At 40.3% G+C, this 21,551-nt stretch overlaps 1 protein-coding gene and 1 non-coding gene across 7 annotated transcripts in view; both read right to left on the bottom strand.

Moving 5' to 3' along the window:
• The window catches only part of BACH2 (BACH transcriptional regulator 2), a 396,617-nt gene that overhangs the window by 40,756 nt on the left and 334,310 nt on the right, over positions 1–21,551 (bottom strand). The gene's annotated exons all lie outside the window — the stretch shown is intronic.
• On the bottom strand, positions 6,084–6,190 carry LOC118153229 (U6 spliceosomal RNA). Its single transcript, XR_004742486.1, has one exon. It is a non-coding gene; the product is annotated as a U6 spliceosomal RNA (small nuclear RNA).

Here is a 21,551-nt window from a genome sequence, read left to right on the forward strand (position 1 = left end):
GAACCAGCAAAGAAATGCTATTTCATATGGAAACACATTATCATAAGTTTTATTACTCTAAAATATTCAGTTTTCTATAGCTCTTCCCAAAGAAATCTGGCCAACTGGATGCAGTACATTTTTCGGTATGCAGAAGGTAAGGTAAATCTCATAATTGGTTCTATTTTTCCAGTGCCCAGATTCCTCCTGAAGAATGAAGATAACTGTTGTGTCCCTTTCCTGTTCAATGAAACTCTGCAAATCCTAGGAAGCCCTTTTATCACATGGGGATTTGGTAAATTATCAGGCTCAGCTAAGTATCAGTCCTTAGAATCTAGAAGACAAGGCAGAAATGCCTGTCTGGCGTGGAGTCACATGGCAGGAGAGCTTTGTTCCAGAGTGGAAAGGTAGCGGGATGAAGCTGATGTCTAGAGGGAGCGTTATGTGTCCCTTATCTGTGACAGTCAGCTCAGAATGATCATGGTGTATATAATGGCTGAAACTTCCCCTTAGGTATTTCTTTGTTTGTTTCAGGGTTGATGAGAACAGGAGAAGTTCCAAAAGCAAACATTCTATATTGTCTTTCCTGAGAACTGGTGATACCTTGGGCGTGTAAAACCTTCATTTCAACTGGGTGGTTTTGCCCATCTCATCTCACCTCCTTCATATATGGCACTCATTCTTTTCTCATTCAGGTATAGATGGTTTTATTACCTAGGTTAGTGACAGGCAAAAGTCATATATGATACAGATACAAGGAACTGTATTTCTATTTACTCTAAAAGCATACAATGAAAACAGAAAATCTCCCTTCTGAAATATTATATAATGAAGTTACAGAATAATTTTTAAAACTCCAATTTCAGTATAAATGTAGGTCTTAAAATAGACATGAAATAGTAGTAACTTTTTATGTTTTTCAGTGTAAAATAAAAGTGAAAAGCATCCCACTCACTGGTAATGAAGTAGTAAAACCTACATCAAGGTTTATAGTTTCATCTGAAAAACTGCCTGCAAAAGAAAATTATTTTTAAAAAGAATATTTAGAAAAAATACCTAATTTCCATTTTAAACAACCCTCTCCCCATTCCAGAAACCACTGATTTTCCTAGGTCAGAATTTTCTTGAGTCAAGGTCTGGTTTCACCCTCTCAACCCCTCTAGTCATTTCAAACCAACTATGAACCACTGATCTTCAACCAGAAAATACAAAACATTTTTGAAGTCTTCCAGTGATGAGAAGTTCAGCCCCTCATTAGCACCTTCTAATGGTTTTTCATGTGAAGTTTTAGGAACGGAAATTTTGGCTTAGTCGGTTATGAGTTCTTATACCCACCTTGTTGCTCTCCTCTGAACCACACTGCCTGTGACTACATCCCTGGCAGATGTCTGGACTGAATAAATGCTCCAATCATTGGTACAGAGGACAGACTATCACCTCTCTGCCTAGATCCTATTTTCTAGAAATGCTCAGATTTATTTCATGGTCACTTATTATTTACAATTAACATCTCTGAGCTTATTTCCTCCCAGTATCTGCTATTGTGTCCATCTTAACCTTGCAAAATCAAATTTTTGACCCAAGAGTGTGTGCTTGTCTAGATAATCAGAAATCATTCCTATTATAAAAACTGCTCTTCAGTCAAACTTTTAAAAATCTACTTTCTTCTCTTTGTTTTGAAAATTACGATGCAATTTCTGATCTCTAGTCTTTTGATGCTTTCCTGGGCTCCAGAGTCCCTGAAAGATTTCAACCATAACAAGTTGTATCATTATCATTCTATTTTCCTCCTTGTAGTTTGGGGGCTTTATTTCATCCAGTCTGGAAGCTTAGCATTTTCTTTTTGTTCATCTACCTATGGTTTTCCATTCCCTTTTCCAAGTTTTTTCTCACTTTTTAGTCTTACCGTCATTCATTCAGTCATTCTCCTTGATACTCAGTATAAAATTAACTCTGGCTTTTTGCCATCCTCAATGCTACACAGTTAGCCTCAAGGAGCAGCTGTTGGTTTCCTCATCTTTGTGCTCCAAAGAGAACCACAAATTCATTTTAATTTTCTGTGGCCCTGTTTGAAAGGTCTCCACTCATTTTGGGCTTGAGTTTTCTTGAAGCCTTTATTTGTGGTTCCGTGCATATTCCCATAGTTGTTCGTGTTTTTCCAGTGTTTAAAATAAAACTCTGAATGAAACACAACTGCTGGCACAATTTGCCCTCCTTTTTCGAGAAAAGGGTCCTCATATGAACTTTGTTTTGGGCATTCCTAGCCCTCCTGAATCATCTTTCCCCACATATGCATAATTTCTACCTTTTTCTTATTAACATAAAAACCACTTTCAAAATGTCTTCAACCCAAAACTATAAAACTCTAGAAGAAAACATAGGGGAAAAGATTCAAGACGTTGGACTTGGTAATGATTTCTTGGATATGACACCGAAAGCACAGGAAACAAAAGCAAAAATGGACAAATGGGACTATACCAAACTTAAAACTGACCCTTTCAAAGGACACAAAGTAAAAGGGCAACTCACGGAATGAGAGAAAATATTTGTAAATTTTATACCTAATGAAGGGTTGATATATAAAGAAACCCTATGTAAAGAACTCTCACTTAAAGAAATCCTTTGTAAAGAACTCGTGCAACTCATAGCAAAGGATAAAATAACTCAGTTAAAAAATGGGCAAAGGACTTGTATTGATGTTTCTCCAAAGACATACAAATAGCCAACAAACATATGAAAAGATGTTCAACATCACTAATTGTCAGAGAAATAAAAATTGAAACAACAATGAGATCTCACTTTATGCCCGCAAAGATAACTACTACTAAAAAAACCCAGAACAAGTGTCAGTGAGGCTCTGAAGAAATTAAAATCCTTGTGCACTGTTTGTATTTTTTTAAAAAATTTTTTATTGCATTTTAGGTTTTGGGGTACATGTGCAGAACATGCAAGACAGTTGCATAGGTACACACATGGCAGTGTGTTTTGCTTCCTTTCTCCCCTTCACCCACATTTGGCATTTCTCCCCAGGCTATCCCTCCCCAGCTCCCCCCCCACTGGCCCTCCCCTTTTCCCCACACTAGACCCCAGTGTTTAGTACTCCCCTCCCTGGGTCCATGTGTTCTCGTTTTTCATCACCCGCCTGTGAGTGAGAATATGTGGTATTTCATTTTCTGTTCTTGTGTCAGTTTGCTGAGAATGATGTTCTCCAGATTCATCCATGTCCCTACAAATGACACAAACTCATCATTTCTGATTGCTGCATAATATTCCATGGTGTATATGTGCCACATTTTCCCAATCCAGTCTATCATCAATGGGCATTTGGGTTGATTCCAGGTCTTTGCTATTGTAAACAGTGCTGCAATGAACATTCGCGTGCATGTGTCCTTATAGAAGAACGATTTATAGTCCTTTGGATATATACCCAGTAATGGGATTGCTGGGTCAAATGGAATTTCTATTTCTAAGGCCTTGAGGAATTGCCACACTGTCTTCCACAATGGTTGAACTAATTTACACTCCCACCAACAGTGTAAAAGTGTTCCTTTTTCTCCACATCCTCTCCAGTATCTGTTGTCTCCAGAATTTTTAATGATCGCCATTCTAACTGGCGTGAGATGGTATCTCAATGTGGTTTTGATTTGCATCTCTCTGATGACCAGTGATGATGAGCATTTTTTCCTATGATTGTTGGCCTCATATATGTCTTCTTTCGTAAAGTGTCTGTTCATATCCTTTGCCCATTTTTGAATGGGCTTGTTTGTTTTTTTCCTGTAAATCTGTTTGAGTTCTTTGTAAATTCTGGATATCAGCCCTTTGTCAGATGGGTAAACTGCAAAAATTTTTTCCCATTCTGTTGGTTGCTGATTCACTCTAGTAACTGTGTTTCTTTTGCCGCGCAGAAGCTGTGGAGTTTCATTAGGTCCCATTTGTCTATTTTGGCTTTTGTTGCCAATGCTTTTAGTGTTTTGTTCATGAAGTCCTTGCCTACTCCTATGTCCTGGATGGCTTTGCCTAGATTTCCTTCTAGGGTTTTTATGGTGCCAGGTCTTATGTTTAAGTCTTTAATCCATCTGGAGTTAATTTTAGTGTAAGGTGTCAGGAAGGGGTCCAGTTTCTGCTTTCTGCACATGGCTAGCCAGTTTTCCCAACACCATTTGTTAAACAGGGAATCCTTTCCCCATTGCTTGCTTTTTTCAGGTTTATCAAAGATTGTATGGTTGTAGATATGTTGTGTTGCCTCAGATGCCTCTGTTTTGTTCCATTGGTCTATATCTCTGTTTTGGTACCAGTACCATGCTGTTTTGATTACTGTAGCCTTGTAGTATAGTTTGAAATCCGGTAGTGTGATGCCCCCCGCTGTGTTCTTTTTGCTTAGAATTGACTTGGCTATGCGGGCTCTCTTTTGGTTTCATATGAAGTTCATGGTGTTTTTTTCCAGTTCTGTGAAGAAAGTCAATGGTAGCTTGATGGGTATAGCATTGATTCTGTAAATTACTTTGGGCAGTATAGCTATTTTCATGATATTAATTCTTCCTAACCATGAACATGGAATGTTTCTCCATCTGTTTGTGTCCTCTCTGATTTCGTTGAGCAGTGGTTTGTAGTTTTCCTTGAAGAAGTTCCTTACGTTCCTTGTGAGTTGTATTCCTAGGTATTTTATTCTTTTTGTAGCAATTGTGAATGGTAGTTCGTTCTTGATTTGGCTTTCTTTAAGTCTGTTATTGGTGTATAGGAATGCTTGTGATTTTTGCACATTGATTTTATATCCTGAGACTTTGCTGAAGTTGCTTATCAGTTTCGGGAGTTTTTGAGCTGAGGCGATGGGGTCTTCTAGGTATACTATCATGTCGTCTGCAAATAGAGACAATTTGGCTTCCTCCTTTCCTATTTGAATACCCTTTATTTCTTTTTCTTGCCTGATTGCTCTGGCTAGAACTTCCAGTATATATTGAATAGGAGTGGTAAAAGAGGGCATCCTTGTCTAGTACCGGATTTCAAAGGGAATGCTTCCAGTTTTTGCCCATTCAGTATGATATTGGCTGTTGGTCTGTCATAAATAGCTTTTATTACTTTGAGATATGTTCCATCAATACCGAGTTTATTGAGGGTTTTTAGCATAAAGGGCTGTTGAATTTTGTCGAATGCCTTCTCTGTGTCAATTGAGATAATCATGTGGTTTTTGTTTTTGGTTCTGTTTATTTGGAGAATTACGTTTATAGACTTGCGTATGTTGAACCAGCCTTGCATCCCTGGGATGAATCCTACTTGATCATGATGGATAAGTTTTTTGATTTGCTGTTGCAATCGGCTTACCAATATTTATTGAAGATTTTTGCATCTATGTTCATCATGGATATTGGCCTGAAGTTTTCTTTTCTTGTTGGGTCTCTGCCAGTTTTGGTATCAGGATGATATTGGTCTCATAAAATGATTTGGGAAGGATTCCCCCTTTTTGGATTATTTGGAATAGTTTCAGAAGGAATGGTACCAGCTCCTCTTTGTGTGTCTGGTAGAATTCGGCTGTGAACCCATCTGGACCTGGGCTTTTTTTGTGTGGTAGGCTCTTAATTGCTGCCTCGACTTCTGACCTTGTTATTGGTCTATTCATAGTTTCAGCTTCCTCCTGGTTTAGGCTTGGGAGGATGCAGGAGTCCAGGTATTTATCCATTTCTTCCAGGTTTACTAGTTTATGTGCATAGAGTTGTTTGTAATATTCTCTGATGATGGTTTGAATTTCTGTGGGATCTGTGGTGATTTCCCCTTTATAATTTTTTATTGCATCTATTTGGTTGTTCTCTCTTTTCTTTTTAATCAATCTGGCTAGTGGTCTGTCTATTTTGTTGATCTTTTCAAAAAACCAGCTCTTGGATTTATTGATTTTTTGAAGGGTTTTTCGTGTCTCTATCTCATTCAGTTCAGCTCTGATCTTAGTTATTTCTTGTCTTCTGCTGGGTATTGAGTTTTTTTGATCTTGCTCCTCTAGCTCTTTCAATTTTGACGATAGGGTGTCAATTTTGGATCTCTCCATTCTCCTCATATGGGCACTTATTGCTATATATTTTCCTCTAGAGACTGCTTTAAATGTGTCCCAGAGATTCAAAAATATGGAATGCTTCACGAATTTGCATGTCATCCTTGCACAGGGGCCATGCTAATCTTCTCTGTATCGTTCCAATTTTAGTATATGTGCTGCAGAAGTGAGCACCTTGTTTTTGTTTTTAAGAGAGGGTCTCACTCTGTCAGCTAGGCTGGAGTGCAGTGGCATGATCATGGTTCACTGAAGGCTCAGCCTCCCAGGCTCAAGTGCTCCTCTCATGTCAGCCTCCACAATAGCTAGGAGAAGAGGCACATACCACCATGCCCGGCTCATGTTTTATTTTTGTAGAGACATAGTCTTGCTATGTTGCCCAGGCTGGTCTTGAACTCCTCGGCTCAAGCAATCCTCCTGCCTCATTCTCCCAAAGTTCGGAAATTACAGGTGTGAGTCGCTGCACTTGGCCCTTGTGCATTGTTGAAGGAATTGCAAAGTAGTGCAACTGCTATGGAAAACAGTATGAAGGTTCCTAGAAAAATTACAAATAGAACTACCATATGATCCAGCAAACCCAGTTCTGGGGATATTTTCAAAAGAATCCAAAGCAGGGTCTTGAAAAGATGTTTGTACACTCATGTTCACAGCCAGCACTATATTCACAGTAACCAAGAAGTGGACGCAACTCAAATTTCCATTAATGAGTGACTGGATCAACAAAATGTGGTAGATACACAATGGACTCTCAGCCTTAAAAGGAAGAATATCCTGTCACGTGTTCCAACGTGGATGAACCATGAGGATATTATGCGAAATGAATTAAGCTAATCATAAAAAGACAACTTCTGTGTGATCCCACTTATATGAGGCATTGAAAAGCGGTCAAATTCATAGAAACAGAAAGTAGTATCGTGTGTATCAGCGGCGAGGGGGAGGGAAAAGCAGGGGCGTTGTTTAACGAGCATAGAGTTTTGGATTTTCCAAGATGAAAAAGTTCTGGAGATCTGTTTCACAATAATGTGAATACTTAAGAGTACTGAATGTCTTTAACACTACTGAACTGTACACATAAAAATGGTAAATATGGTAAATTTTATGTTATGTATTTTTAAAAATAAAAATAAAAAAGGTCTTGAAAGATTTTGGACTGTACAAAATCTTTGACTATCATGTTCTTTAAGATGATACTGTCGCTTTCTTTCAAGAATCCTCTCATGTATACTCTTGTTAATTCCTTTTAGCCAGATTAGAACCCAAATGGCAGTTCTACCCATGTATCCTCTACTTTCTGGAAGCTGGAACTGTCAATGTGGCAAATCAATAACACTCAGGTGTTCATCTACTGGTTGAGGAGAATTCTGGTAGCTATTCATATGGTTGAATTTTGACATCATGTCTCTCCTTTGACCTAATTTTGCACATGAGAATAGAAACATGGAACCTTCAATTTTCTTGACAATAGGACCCATAAACTCCTGCAATCTCAATTTTGTTCCTCTCTCTTTTAATTTCCTCCTAGTGCTCTTCAGCGGGCCCCTGCCCTATATTTCTATATTTGCTTACAGACTTTATTAGATATAATTTTTTTTTGATATGGAGTCTCACCCTGTCACCCAGGCTGGAATGTAGTGGCACAATCTGGGTTCACTGTAGCCTCCACCTCCTGAGTTCAAGTGATTCTTGTGTCTCAGCCTCCCAGTAGCTGGGATTATAGGTGTGTGCCACCACACCTGGCTAATTTTTTTTGTATTTTTAGTAACGATGGGGTTTCACTATATTAGCCAGGCTGGTCTCAAACTCCTGAACTCAAGTGATCTGCCCACCTTGACCTTCCAAAGTGCTGGGATTACAGGCATAAGCCACAGAGACTGACCTAGATATAATTTTTGCTCTGCTTCTCTTTCCAGTGGTTACATTTTTATTTTGAATATGGAATTCCTTCCCATAGCCATATTTCAATGTGGTGTCCTTCTGCTTACCAGGTTACTTGGGTTCTCTGAGAAATGATCACTGTGGCAGTAATCTCCAAGTCCATTTTTATATTACTCCTGCTTCACCCATGAATAGGCACTGGAGACTGTAACTTCTTGGTGTAGCCCATGATTTACCAAATATTTTACTTTCCTACCAATACCAAACTTGCTGGCTTCTGCCATAATTGGTGTTATGAGTTAAGCAAGATATTCCTCTTCTCTCCCCCTCCGCACCGCATCACTTTCAGTGGAAAGCATGTGCCTTATACACCCTAGGCTTTCAATAGCTATTAGTTGAACTAAACTGAGCTAGCCCTAGTACTGCCCACTGGGGCAAGCAGACAATTTGAACCCCTCTTTCACATGACAATCCAACACATATTTGAAGACATCTGTCATACACGGTTAGGGATTTTTTTCTTTAAGAATTGAAGTCATATTTTCCATCTGAAATCAGAACTGAAGAACTGAGCGATCACACATCTCTTATGGAAAATATTATTTTCTTGCTTGCCTCTGGAAGCAAGTAGCTTGACATACCACTAATCTTCTAATAGCCTTGAGAACCCAGTGCTACCAGGGGAGGCCCACTGGTCTTTAGCAGGGAAAGCAATCTGACCTTGACACCTGCTGCCATTTGTCCCTTTCATGTACAAAACAGGAATAAATAAAGACAAACTGAAGACATGTAGGTAATATACTTGAAAAGTTTTTGAGAGAAAAGCACTAAAAATTCTGAAGATCTATGTATCAGCTTCTCAAGCAGAGGGCTTTCCTTGGCAATAGAAATGGCGTTACTGTGGCTTACAGAAGGAACAAAGCTACAGTATGCCTTAACAGCACGGTTGATACAGCAGCAATGATAGTATTTCTACAGTCTAGTTTTTCATCTAAGTCCTTTACCAGCCATCATGAAACAGAAGCTGAGATATGCTGACTGGGCTAGTCAAGGCGGTACAGTAAGTCGTGATAAAAATCATATATGGAAACCAGACTTTTGCCAAAGGGACGATACACTTCTGATTTCTTCTCCCTTCTTGTGTTTCTGCAATGGGCTCTGCCAATGGAGAACAGTTAATGCTGATGCAATGCAGGCACCATCTGTGCTCTGTGAGGATTTAAACAGCAGCCATTAACACAAAACCCCATATGTGAATTGGACAATGGCTGCCCTGAAGCTATAGGACTCCCAGACTGAACATACTGCTCTGTAGCTCTTAGGGCTGCAGAAATTGTTATGATCCAACACCCACACTCCTAGATTGGAGCATGAAGTCAGGTTTGTCACTCACCCACTTCCCCTCCCTGCTCCTTAATTGAGTTCTAATCTTTTCTGTATGTTATTCCTCTCTGTCAAGGGAGGGAATGAAAAGGGAGCTGATACCATCTATCAGCATGGTCATGGGTGTCATTTTTGCCTGAATCCACTGGGTTCTTGTCCTGCAGCTTAATGGCATGCAAATGCCATCAACAGGAACTGGGAGCAAGCCTTTGCTGGGAAGAGCAGTGTGTCCGGGACTTCAGGTTGCTGGAGCATAAAGGCATGGTCCTATTTCTTTTTAATTTCTGTAGAGTTGGGGGGTCTCACTCTGTTGCCCAGACTGGTCATGAACTCCTGGGCTCAAGTAATCCTCCTTCCTTGGCCTTCCAAAGTGCTAGGATTAAAGGCCGGCAAGGTCCTATTTTTGACAATGGTGTCATCTCTGGCAGCAGCAGAGATGCTGAGACAGAGGAGAAAGAAATTTCTAACAATGACTGGTTGGTTGTGTCCAGTTTCTGTGGAGCTGTAACACACTTTTCACACTAACACAGGGGATCGTGAGAAAAGGAAGTCAGTCACAGGTGCATCCAGAATGGTACCTTGGAGGCTGTTCCGGGGCATATTATTTTGAACGTGGCTTGGAACCATAATGAAAGACCTCATTATTTATAGCTCATAACTGGGAAAACACCTTTTCTCCTAAAAATAAAGATATCCAAACTTCCTAAAAATGAACTTTTTGTTTTTGACATATACCAAGTCTCAAGAACACCAGGTGTTCTTGTTTTGGATGAATCAAACTATTTCTGAGTATACTTTTAAGGATGTGAGTTAAAGCACCTATACTACCCTGGGGTGTTCCAGTATTTTGATGGAATTTTAGTCACTGAGGTTGCAAATCAGAAACCTAAGAAACCTTAATGAAAAACAAGCCCTCTAGTTTCCTTGCACTATTATAGCAAGAAATGGCTGGTTCATGGGAGGGAGAATCCATAGAGCTCATCCACAGTAATTTAATGGCACGTTCCTAGAAGAGAAGCGTAGCTTTGAAAACCTCAATCTAAGCTAGCAGGTGTCTGGATAGCATCGTCATTTCTTTCTTTAACAAGCGTAGGAGGCTGGGGCTTAAGAATCTCTAGGTAGAGTCACCACTGTGGTAAAAATATAGAGACTCAAAGCAAAACGGAAAACTAATACTGCTTTTACATCCCACTTCTGTGCTCAAGAACTCTCCTCTCTGTTGATACCATCTCTCTTCTCTCCTGCCCCTCTGTGATCTCTCTGGATAGCCAATCAAAGGGAGGCTGGGAAGTCTCTGAGTTAATGCTCCTGACATGGACTATGTTTCAAGCAGCAACTCCCTGGGTTAGAAAGCAAACTTGATTCTCTTCTGCCCGGCCTTCCAAATTTCCCCCAAATCTACTCCCCTTTCAGCCTCATCTCATTATCCTCTTAAGCCTGACTCCTAGCCTTTTCTTTGACTTACTAGCATTTGCTCAAGCCTAGATGCGTTCTTGACTCTACTTTACCCATTCCAACTGCAAAACTCCAACATATGAAAACCGTGGAGGAGAGGGAAGATGGTATCCATCAACATAGAATGAAAGGGCCAGGGGGAACCTGGCAAAGGAGGTGGCAATTAAACTGGATCCTCCTTTCTACAACCTGGACAATAAGCGCTTGCTTACAGACCATCAGTTTTGGCATTTAGTCATAGGAGGGCTGTTTGGCATTGTTATCTGAATATTCCACCGTACCTGTCTTGATTAGAAATTCTTCTAATTTCTAATCAAATAAAGGACCAAGTCTTACACTTCTTACATGTCCTCTGCATAAATTCTAATAAAATCTGTTAAAAATCTGCATTGTGATGAAAAGTGTATTTTTTTAAAGAAGGTAATGATATTACATGTTTAGAAAGAATTAACAAAAGGTCACGTTTTCATGCTAGTTGGATGACAGTATTTAAGAAAAGGTAAATTGGTAGAACATCGTTAGATCATCGAAGTGTTAAAGCCATAAGTATTTTGTGTACATATGAGGCATCTTACATAAATGTTACTAAATAATCAATGCAAAAATTTACTTGAGCATTTACTGTGTTGGATGCTGAAGTGATCTTGGAAGAAGCAAAAAATACAGTTTTAGGAGTCTGTTGTGGGCTGGGCACAGTGGTTCATGCTTGTAATCCTAGCACTTTGGGAGGCTGGCGATCACTTGAGGTCAGGAATTCAAGATCAGCCTGGCCAGCATGGTGAACCCCACCTGTACTAGAAATACAAACATTAGCTGGGTGTGGTGCCACATGCCTGTAGTCCCAGATACTAGGGAGGCTGAGGCATGAGGATTGCTTGAACCTGGGAGGCAGAAGTTGCAGTGAGCTGAGATTATGTTACTGTACTCCAGCCTGGGTGACAGAATGAGACTGTCTCAAATAATAATAATAAAAAAGAATCTGTCTTAAAAATGTAGTCTTAAAAAGGTAAGAATTCCTGGAGGAACTCACAATGTATGAATGATATATAAAATAGGAGAATAACTGATGTTGGCCTAACAATTGTTGAGACTCTTAGTACAACAAAAGATGAGACATGATGGGTGAATGTAGGTGGCCACCACTCTGCCATGATGCTTGGATGAGAGTAGGTGGGAGATGGAGAGCGCAGCACCAACATGAGTCAGCCTTTGCCCTCCAAATATTGTGATCCTGATCTTGGCAGATGTCAAAACAGCCTCAGGCTTTCTAGGAAAGGCTCTACCATAAGTACCTGGGATTAACACCCTTCTCTACCTGAGAAACCAGTGCCCTCCACCCTACCTAAAGGAAACTTCAAATGGGGCTCATAAAACGGAATGACACAGTGGGAAGACAAATGATCTGTTGGGAAGAGGCTGACGGTGCTGGGAAAATCATGGGGCAAAACAGATGGAAGAGGACACACATACCAGTCCTGCTGGAACTGCAGGACGGCGAGAAAAGCCTGCAAGCTGGCTTGGAAATGAAGGCTGGGCAAGTTAAATGAGCAAAACTGGTTCATCCTTAACCTGCTAAGTTAGAAGAAGAGAATTTTAGATGGTGGGGGTTGGGGAATAACTGTCTTTTAGATTAGCTTGGGAAAAAAAAATCCTCTCTTACACTGAAGTAGGAAAGACCACAGAGTTAGCAAGGAAGGCATTTCGGAAAGTCAAATAGGGAAAATAGAATGTAAGGTAACAGATAAAATTGTAACGTGTCTAATAAACAACTGCAGCAGGAGAAAGAAGGTGAACAGGGTCAGAGTTCTGAGCACGCGCAAGCCACAGAGGCCCCCTGAAGTACAGGCCTCCCTGGTGAGGAGTAAGGACGACAGTGCTGTCCAGCCACCTCAAGATGGGGCCTGGCACTGCCCTGTTCCGAGTTTTGTGATCTGAAGTGAAGTGCTGCCACCAGCAGGCTTTGACAATCTTTCCACATCCTGACTCTTGGTGTGCACAGCATACAGTCACAGACCAGATATCAGAACACTTTATCTAGCATATGGAAGGAACAGAATGTCAAAGGGGTTTATTACTGTACCTGACCAGATAATTAGGTAATTAGCACCATTAACAGATTGAGCACATTTATACATGCATTTGTATATCTCCAGGGAGGCACAGTTTCAAAAACATAATATCAGGTGCTTTTTATTATAGTGTTTTTTTGGCATTTTTATTTTTCTACAGAGCATTTTACTTCTCAAAAAGGATGTGAGGCATGTTTCTTTTCTGTACCTGTATGGTCCTTTTTCACTTAGTCAAGATGGACTGTAAAAAATGAAGGAAATTTGTTTCTGGTCCCCCCAGATCTTACAACAAGCACTGCTGCGCTGGTTGGCTTCTTTGTTCATATGCCCAGGCCCCCACCTGAGTGGTGTACAATTCTAGGAATATGTTCCGGCTGAAAGACAGAAAAGACCAGGAGAGGGAGCACAAGAACACAAGATATTTCTATATCTGGGTCGCAGGGAAAGTCATAGAAAGAGAGTGAGGCAAAGAGAAAAAAATGCCTCAAAAATATATATGGGACCTGAACAGTATATATTTTTAGGTGCAAAACAAAAGGGAATTTGGAATTCACCGTTTTTTCATCACATAGAATACATTTTTAGCAAATTATATTGAATGCAGACTAAAAGGCCTTTTTATTTGTTATTGGTTTGTCCTGGATGATATCATAACTTTATGAACTGCCAAATCTGTCGGCAATTATTAACACTCCACAGCTAGCTGCCTTCCCCTAGGTGTTTCAGTTCACCTTTGCCACACAGTAACATGGCTGCAAATGCTTGTCAGATGACAAGCATGCAGCCCCAGGCACAGACCAGTGAGTCTCAGTGACACTACAGCACTTAGCTGGATTAAGTTTATAGGCTGAGGATGAGGCAATAACACCAGGCAATCTCCTCCACAGGGAATTCACAATATGGGATGTATCTGGTGAGCACCTTTACAATATAAGATACATATCACCTTATTCCTTTAACAAATGCATACTGACCACTTTGCATGGTTCTATTATGTCTTCGGTGCTGGGGCCTAAAGCAATGAAGATGAAGGAAAGGGTACTTGGTCTGAGAGGTTCTAGGCTGATGGGACAGAGACAAGTCTACAGGTAATTACAACACAGCCATGATAAGAACTGTCAGTATGATTCATACTTATAGGGTGTGTAAGTCCATTTTCATGCTGCTGATAAAGACATACCTGGGCTGGGCGTGGTGGCTCATGCCTGTAATCACAGCACTTTAGGAGTCTGAGGCAAGTGGATCACCTGAGGTGAGGAGTTTGAGACCAGCCTGGCCAACATGATGAAACCCCATCTCTACTAAAAATACAAAAAAATTAGCTGGACTTGGTGGTAGGCACTGTAATCCCAACTACTTGGGAGGCTGAGGCAGAAGAATTGCTTGAACCTGGGAGGCAGAGGTTGCAGTGAGCCGAGACTGTGCCACTGCACTCCAGTCTGGGCAACAAGAACAAAACTCTGTCTTAAAAACAATAAAGACATACCTGAGACTGGGTAATTTATAAAGTAAAAGAGATTTAATGGACTCACAGTTACACATGGGTGGGGAGGCCTCACAATCATGGCAAAAGATGAAGGAAGAGCAAAGGGACATCTTACATGGCTGCTGGTAAAGAGAGAATGAGAGCCAAGTGAACAGTGAAACCACTTATAAAACCATCAGATCTCACGAGACTTATTCACTACCAGGAGAAGAACAGTATGGGGGAAACCGCCGCAGTGATTCAGTTATCTCCTGCCAGGTCCCTCCCACAACACATGGGGATCATGGGAGCTATAATTCAAGATGAGATTTGGGTGGGGACACAGTCAAACCATATCACAGGGGAAGCTGCTGACAGAAGTGCATCTAACTCTGAGGAGGTGACATATGAGCTGCAGCTTGAGGAGGATTAGCTAGGTTTTGAGTGGAAGCTGGTGTTCTACGTGGAAGAAATGAAATGTACAAAGACCTAAGAGAGAACACAGCACATAATGTGGTGTGGCAGGAGCAGCAGCTAGGGTAAGGGCACATTGAAACTGGAAAAGGGAGCAGGGGACAGGCTGAGGCCCTTCTGTGTCCTCCACTGAGGCTGGCCCAGGAGCCTCACTGGAGTGTGTCAGGCAGGAGAGTATGAGGTAGACTCCTCTGACTGCATTTGGGGAATAAGCCAGACAGGCAGTAAGCCAATCACAGAAGTCCAGGCAAGGCGCCACTGTGGCCGGGACTCAGCAGTGGTATTGGGAAGGGAAATGTAGACAGATGAGAGAGGCCATTAGGAGGAATAGTTGGCGAACTCTTGAGAGTAGAGGCAAATTTAAGACTGAGAACAATTAAGAAAAGCATTATGTTGCTTCTAACTAATTAACCAAAGTCACAACCTGGATACCTCATCAGCAAACACAAGGTACCACTGGAAGCCATTGGGGACACCTTACAGTGTGTAATAGAAATTACGTAGCGGTTCACAGGCAGACTCAAGGTAGTTTAGGTTTCAGAGTCATAAATAACGGAGGAGGATAGGGCTCAGAATTCTGTAGCCTAGAGTCTTCTTTAAATGGACACCTTTGATGTCAGTCTGTTGTTTTAGTTACTGCCTAATGTAGGATTTTTAAAAACAGCATACTTTCCCAATAAGTCATTCTGGTCTGGCAATGAGAAAGAGGTGTAAGTTCTTATGAGATGTGAAGGGTCTTTAAAAAAAAAAAAGATGGGCCGGGCATGGTGGCTCATGCCTGCAATCCCAGCACTTTGGGAGGCTGAGGTGGGCAGATCACGAGGTCAGGAGTTCGAGACCAGCCTGGCCAACATGGTGAAACCTTGTCTCTACTAAAAATACAAAAATTAGCCGCGTGAGGTGGCGCACACCTGTAATCCCAGCTACCCGGAGGCTAAGGCAGGAGAATCCCTTGAACCCAGGAGGAGGAGGTTGCAGTGAGTTGAGATTGTGCCACTGCACACCAGACTGGGCAATAAGAGCAAAACTTTGTCTCAAAAAACAAACAAAAACAAAACCCAAAAAACACCCAACCAAACAAACAAAGATGGCTGGGCATGTTGACTTGGGCCTGTAATCCCAACTACTCAGCAGGCTGAGGAAGGGGGATCATTTGAAACTAGGAGTTTAGGACCAGTCTGGGAAACACTGTGAGACCCCATCTCTAAAGAATGAAAAAAAAAAAAAAGAAAATATCAAAAATAAAGGTGACTGGGAAAATAAACAAGCTAGTATAAGTGAGACAATGCTGCATATAGCCATGGTCAGAGACGGGGAAAAAGCAGGAGAAAGGTGACCTTCTTCCCAGGACCTGTTTGTCGATTTTCATAATTGTGGAGCAACCCACCAGTTCTATGGCCAGGGTTTCCACTTGGACTTCTGGAAGCTTCTTCCATCATCACTTGAGTGGACTTCAAACTTCCAAGTGGACTTTGTGATTCTGATCCTCCTGCTTCGCTCTTTTTTTTTTGAGACGGAGTTTCGCTCTTGTTACCCAGGCTGGAGTGCAATGGCGCGATCTCGGCTCACCGCAACCTCTGCCTCCTGGGTTCAGGCAATTCTCCTGCCTCAGCCTCCCGAGTAGCTGGGATTATAGGCACGTGCCACCGTGCCCAGCTATTTTTTTGTATTTTTAATAGAGACGGGGTTTCACCATGTTGACCAGAATGGTCTCGATCTCTTGACCTCATGATCCACCCGTCTGGGCCTCCCAAAGTGCTGGGATTACAGGCTTGAGCCACCACGCCCGGCCCCCTGCTTTCCTCTTTTAAGACCATTGTAATCATTTAGGATACTTCCCCTTTTCAAGATCCTTAACTTAATCACATCCGCAAAGTCCATTTTGCTATGTCACATGACACCCTCATAGGTTTTTGGGGATAAGGACATGGGTATCTTTGGGAGTCAGTATCCATGCCTGCTATACTGGATTATAAAATCTGCCTAGCTGGTTTCCTAGAGGAGTCTTATTTTTTCAGTGTCTCAAAATATAGAGGAGGCCCCCAGCAAGGTAGGTTCTTACGTAAGCTAAAGTGACATAGATGTTCATGTCTTTATGTTATCAGCTGACATAAACTGTGGAGGGCCATTCATTAATGCATAAAGTGAAAGAAAAATGAAGAAAATTTATTTCAGATTTCAGATATTCTCTCCATTATCACTTTACATTTCATTTTTTTCAGCATCCTTTCTAACAATTATTGTGTAAAGACAAATTTCTAGTGCTGGGTTCATGGTGACTTCTGTGTGGTACAGAGAAAACTTGAACTAGAGCTGGAGATACTCACTGATTCTCCAAACCTACAGCTGAGTGATTTTGTGACCCTGGACCTCAGTTTCCCACCTGTTAAAAACACAGACATCTGCATTTTTAGTGAGTCTTACTCTTGTCATTGAAGAAAGGGGTTGAGAACTTAGGCTGTGGAGTCAGGCTGCCTGGCATTAAGTCCTGGCTCCTCTGTTTAGCAGCTGACCTTTTGGCAAATTAATTAACCTCTCCTGCTCCAGTTTCCTCACCTGCCATGCGGAGATAATAATGGCAGCAATTCCAGAGTGTCAATGGGTTAAACATATAAAGTGCAGAGGGCAGTGCCTGGCATACCCTGGATGCTCAATAAAGGTTATTTTCAAAAATCATCTTCATGAAAACTGTGTTAGACACAAGGGATATGCAAAAGCTAAAACATAGTCCTTTTCTTACTGCTGGGTCAGATGATTTTTTAAGACTAAGGTTTTATGATTCTCCATATATCACAGGACAAAAAAACTCCCTGATGGCCTCACGTTCCATGCATCATGCTGTGTTAGCAAGATCTTTTAACATTTCTCCTTGCTGCCAATTAAAGGGCAGCAAGTCAAAGTTGCTATGTAAAAATTACTGTTCCATTAGCACCTTCTGGCCTTAGTAATAAATCCTAACTTAATTAGGCATATGTATCTTTTTCGTGGGACAAGGGATAACAAAAACTAGAGGTATATGGGCTCCAGCTTGTTTACAACTGTCCTTTAAAAGAGCTCAATGCATAATTGCATGCCTGTAAATACAAATGCTATAATTTACTTGGATCAAAGATCATTTTCAAAAAGTAGACACATATGTATCTTCATGGTAGCTTTTAAAGCAAGTTCTACAAGGTCTAACAAGTCAGTTTTGAGAGTAGGCCTTCTAATAGCTGTCCTCCACTTGAAATCTGAAGTGCGGAAAGTGGAGTGGATGTATGTTTTACTGCAAGAGTCAGCAATAGAAAATAGAGTACACTCACAGCTGTAGCGAGCCAGGATGAATTTATACAGTGCATTTTAAATCAGACTCAAAATTGGCTTGTACTATCCATTGAAAAAAATCCCATTGATTTTAGGCTTCATGATGATGTTTTCTGGAAAAGGCAGACCTTAGATTGAGAGCCAAGTGAAGCTTCAGATGCAGATTTTTTCTTTTATTTTCAAAAGAATTTGAAGAGGCAGAAATTGCTAATGGAATACAGGAATAAAAATGAATATTATATTTCTACTTGCTAGCAACTGTCTTGGTATGGAATTCAACTGATTTTGTTCCGATCTAGTGACTGAATCCTTTCACCTTATTATTAACTTTTTTACACAGACTTTAACAATTTTATTTTTTTCTTTGCCTTTTTCCCTTTTCTCTCTTCTATTCAAACATTTCTGCAAAACACAATGTTCCCATAAAAAAAAAACTTTGGAAGTCCCTTTGCTTTCTTTTGTTTCTTATACTCTCACATCTTTGCTATTTTGCTCAAATTACTTTCATATTCACTTAGCACACAGTAGATACTCAATAAAGTTGGTTTCTTCCTTCTTTCTCTGCCTGGCCCTTCTCTGGTAATGTATTTCTTCCTTTATTTTTTGGTTTACAAACCACTTGTTAAATAATTGGCTCCAAGAGCCTCCTTCAGAGTCTACATCATTTCTTGGGAAGCTTAGCCCAAACAGAGAGAACTCTCCTAAGATATCCTGGAAATAAAAAGGTTGCAGAGAAAAACAAAGTCCCACTTATCAAAATGAAGTGCTTTTGTTCTCGTTTCAGATCTGGTGGCAGAATCATCTTCAGAGGTCCCAATAAAATATCTGACAAGATATGTGAAATGTTTTTCTTCATTTGGGCTGTTTTTTTTTCCATAATACAGTCTAAGTGTTTAAGGGGAAAAACAAGGTCAATTCAATTGATCAAACACTGCGTCAGAGACAGACATACATACATATAAATGCTCACATTCTCACAGTTAAACAACATGGAATCTAATTTAGAACCACAAGAGCTAGGAAATTAAGAGTTAATACTTAAACCCCATCCTTAATTCATCTTGTCATGCCTGAGTATCACTTCTCCTATAGCAAGTAAGATCACCCACTGTTCTGAGGCCACTAGATGGAGAATGAAATCAGCTCTAACATTACTGTGTCACAAGGAGGGAATTAGGGATGAGCCTGGAGAACCAGCTTGGGTGCTCTTTGTGTGCAAGAGCGTGAAGCAGGATGGGAGAGAAAGAAAGGAAGACAAAAATAAAGAGTAAGAAAGCAGGCACATTAGCTGTAGGCAAGCTCCTGCTTGCCTTCTATCCTATTATTACCATACTGCCTTAGGGGGCATCTGTAAGGCAGGGGCAAGCTGCTGCTCTCATTACAGCAGGTTACTAGCAGTCTAAACTTCCAAACAAACTTTAAAGATATATAAACCACAATGATCACAGCTGATAAAATGCTGTGGTCTTATACTTGCTCCTGCAAATGTGTGTGTGGGCAGGAAAAGGGGGTCTTTTCTTTTACTCAAGTGTCCTTTGCTTTGCTTATTTTAGAAATGGTTTGAATGACTGCTCCTTCAACATTATGGGTCTCGTACCCACTAAAATAAAACAATCACACTTTATGTCTCTATTCTGAATCATCGCTTTAATTTTTAACCTAACCTAGCAGGAAATCATGGTTTAGTCCTGTTTAATCATATAAAATCTCTGTTACCAAAGAGAAAAAAATCATGGTACTATCTCAAAGGCAATAGGAGGGAACTGTCCAGATACCTCGCTGGCTCTGAGGCAGGTAAAAAAAAAATCATACATAAAATAGGAATAAGCAAATTTATTAACTTGCCTGGGCTTTTTGCCTCCTTTATCTACTACTTCACCAGAAAGAGGTCTGCTCACTATTTACAAATTCATTTTTCTTCAAAGCTTCTTCATCATATTAATAGGTCCTGCCAATAAGTAATACTCTCAGTTTGTCATTTGTCTGTAAACTTTTAATGTTACTAGTTTTCATTTTTGCAATTTGGCCAATTTTATCATGCAGTGACAAACTGTTATTTAGATGTTATTTGCTAAGATATACAATGAACTTTCTCCTTATCCTACTGAAAGTACATCTCTCAAAAAGAATGATAATACAAAATAAGAGCCCTTCTTGGATTTATTTGGAAAATGAATACGTATGTTTATTATTGAGACTTTTCAAATTTATGAAAAAATATATATTTGAACCTAAAACCATATACATAATGTTAACTATTATCTTAATTCTAAATTCTGCTATTATACTTGTATCACAGATGTACTGTGCTGATAGAAGAGTCTGAGCTATTGGATTTGCCAGTTTGGATTAATAACCACCCATTTCAAATCATTAATGATGCTGGTTCCAGTTCAGTGATTGAACTGGGTGAAAAAACCATTTCATCTTATTTTTTCCTTATGAAAGAGCTGTCGGCTTTGCAATGCATTTCTTTCTGAAGAAAAGTCCTTTTGAAAGAGAATACTAAAGACAGTGTAAGAACCATTGAAGAATAGAAATTCATTTTAAAGCAGTGTACCATGTACAAATGCTGTCTTACAAATAGGATTATTTAATTTAAACCTTAGATCTGTCAAGCTCTATTACTTCAAATGGAGCCTGTTGCTTCTTGAGTTCATTATATATCGAGATTATGTTACAATTTATGTTAGGTTAAGTCATTGCTGAGATACAAGGCAGCTGAAAAAATTACACAGCAGTGTCAGTAAATAGAGCAAAGTCACTGCAGTGTTCAGAAAGGCAAAAAGTCATCTTGCTAAATGAGGATCCAATCTGTCCTGTACCAAGGCTGTTACTAATAAATAAAAGGCCTCTGGGAAAAGTGCTGAGCGTACGCTGGATCTATTTTCAGCTTGCATCAGCAGCTGCTGCCCCTGGGATCACATCTTTACGCATACTCTACACCATATGTAATCACTCCAGTGCTGCAACCAGTAAGATAATGAAAGAGCATGGCATAAATCTATACTTGAGTGGAATGCTAAATGAGAAAAATAATACAAAAAGGGTGGAAATAAACCGCATTTTCAAGTCATTAGGAAGAAAGACTTTGACATATGAAGTGCTGCAACCATTAATAGCACTTATCATATAGAGTGGAGACAAAGAGACAAATTAATCAAACTGACAGAACTGGGACATTTTATGCTAATGCAGGCTCCTGGGTTTTAGTTTGTATTCCTCTGCGTCTGGAAAACTGATACCATTACAGGGCAGGAAACTGCATGAATAACATGCAACAGATCATAAAAATTCACACACCAACTGCAGAAACACTGCCAAAATTTCTGTAAAAACAAGGATGGAGACCTCAACAGAGAAACTACCAGCAAGTAATGAATGCAAATAAGTCCAGGAATATCTCCCATTCATGCATTGTAATTAACTATAGGCTTCTCGCTCATAATTATAGTGGTGAAACTGAAGCCTAGAGAGCGAACTCTGCAGCTAGCCAGAGAAGGCTGCTCAGGCT

The sequence above is a fragment of the Callithrix jacchus genome, chromosome 4 (assembly GCF_049354715.1).
Source record: "Callithrix jacchus isolate 240 chromosome 4, calJac240_pri, whole genome shotgun sequence".
NCBI lineage: Eukaryota > Metazoa > Chordata > Mammalia > Primates > Cebidae > Callithrix > Callithrix jacchus.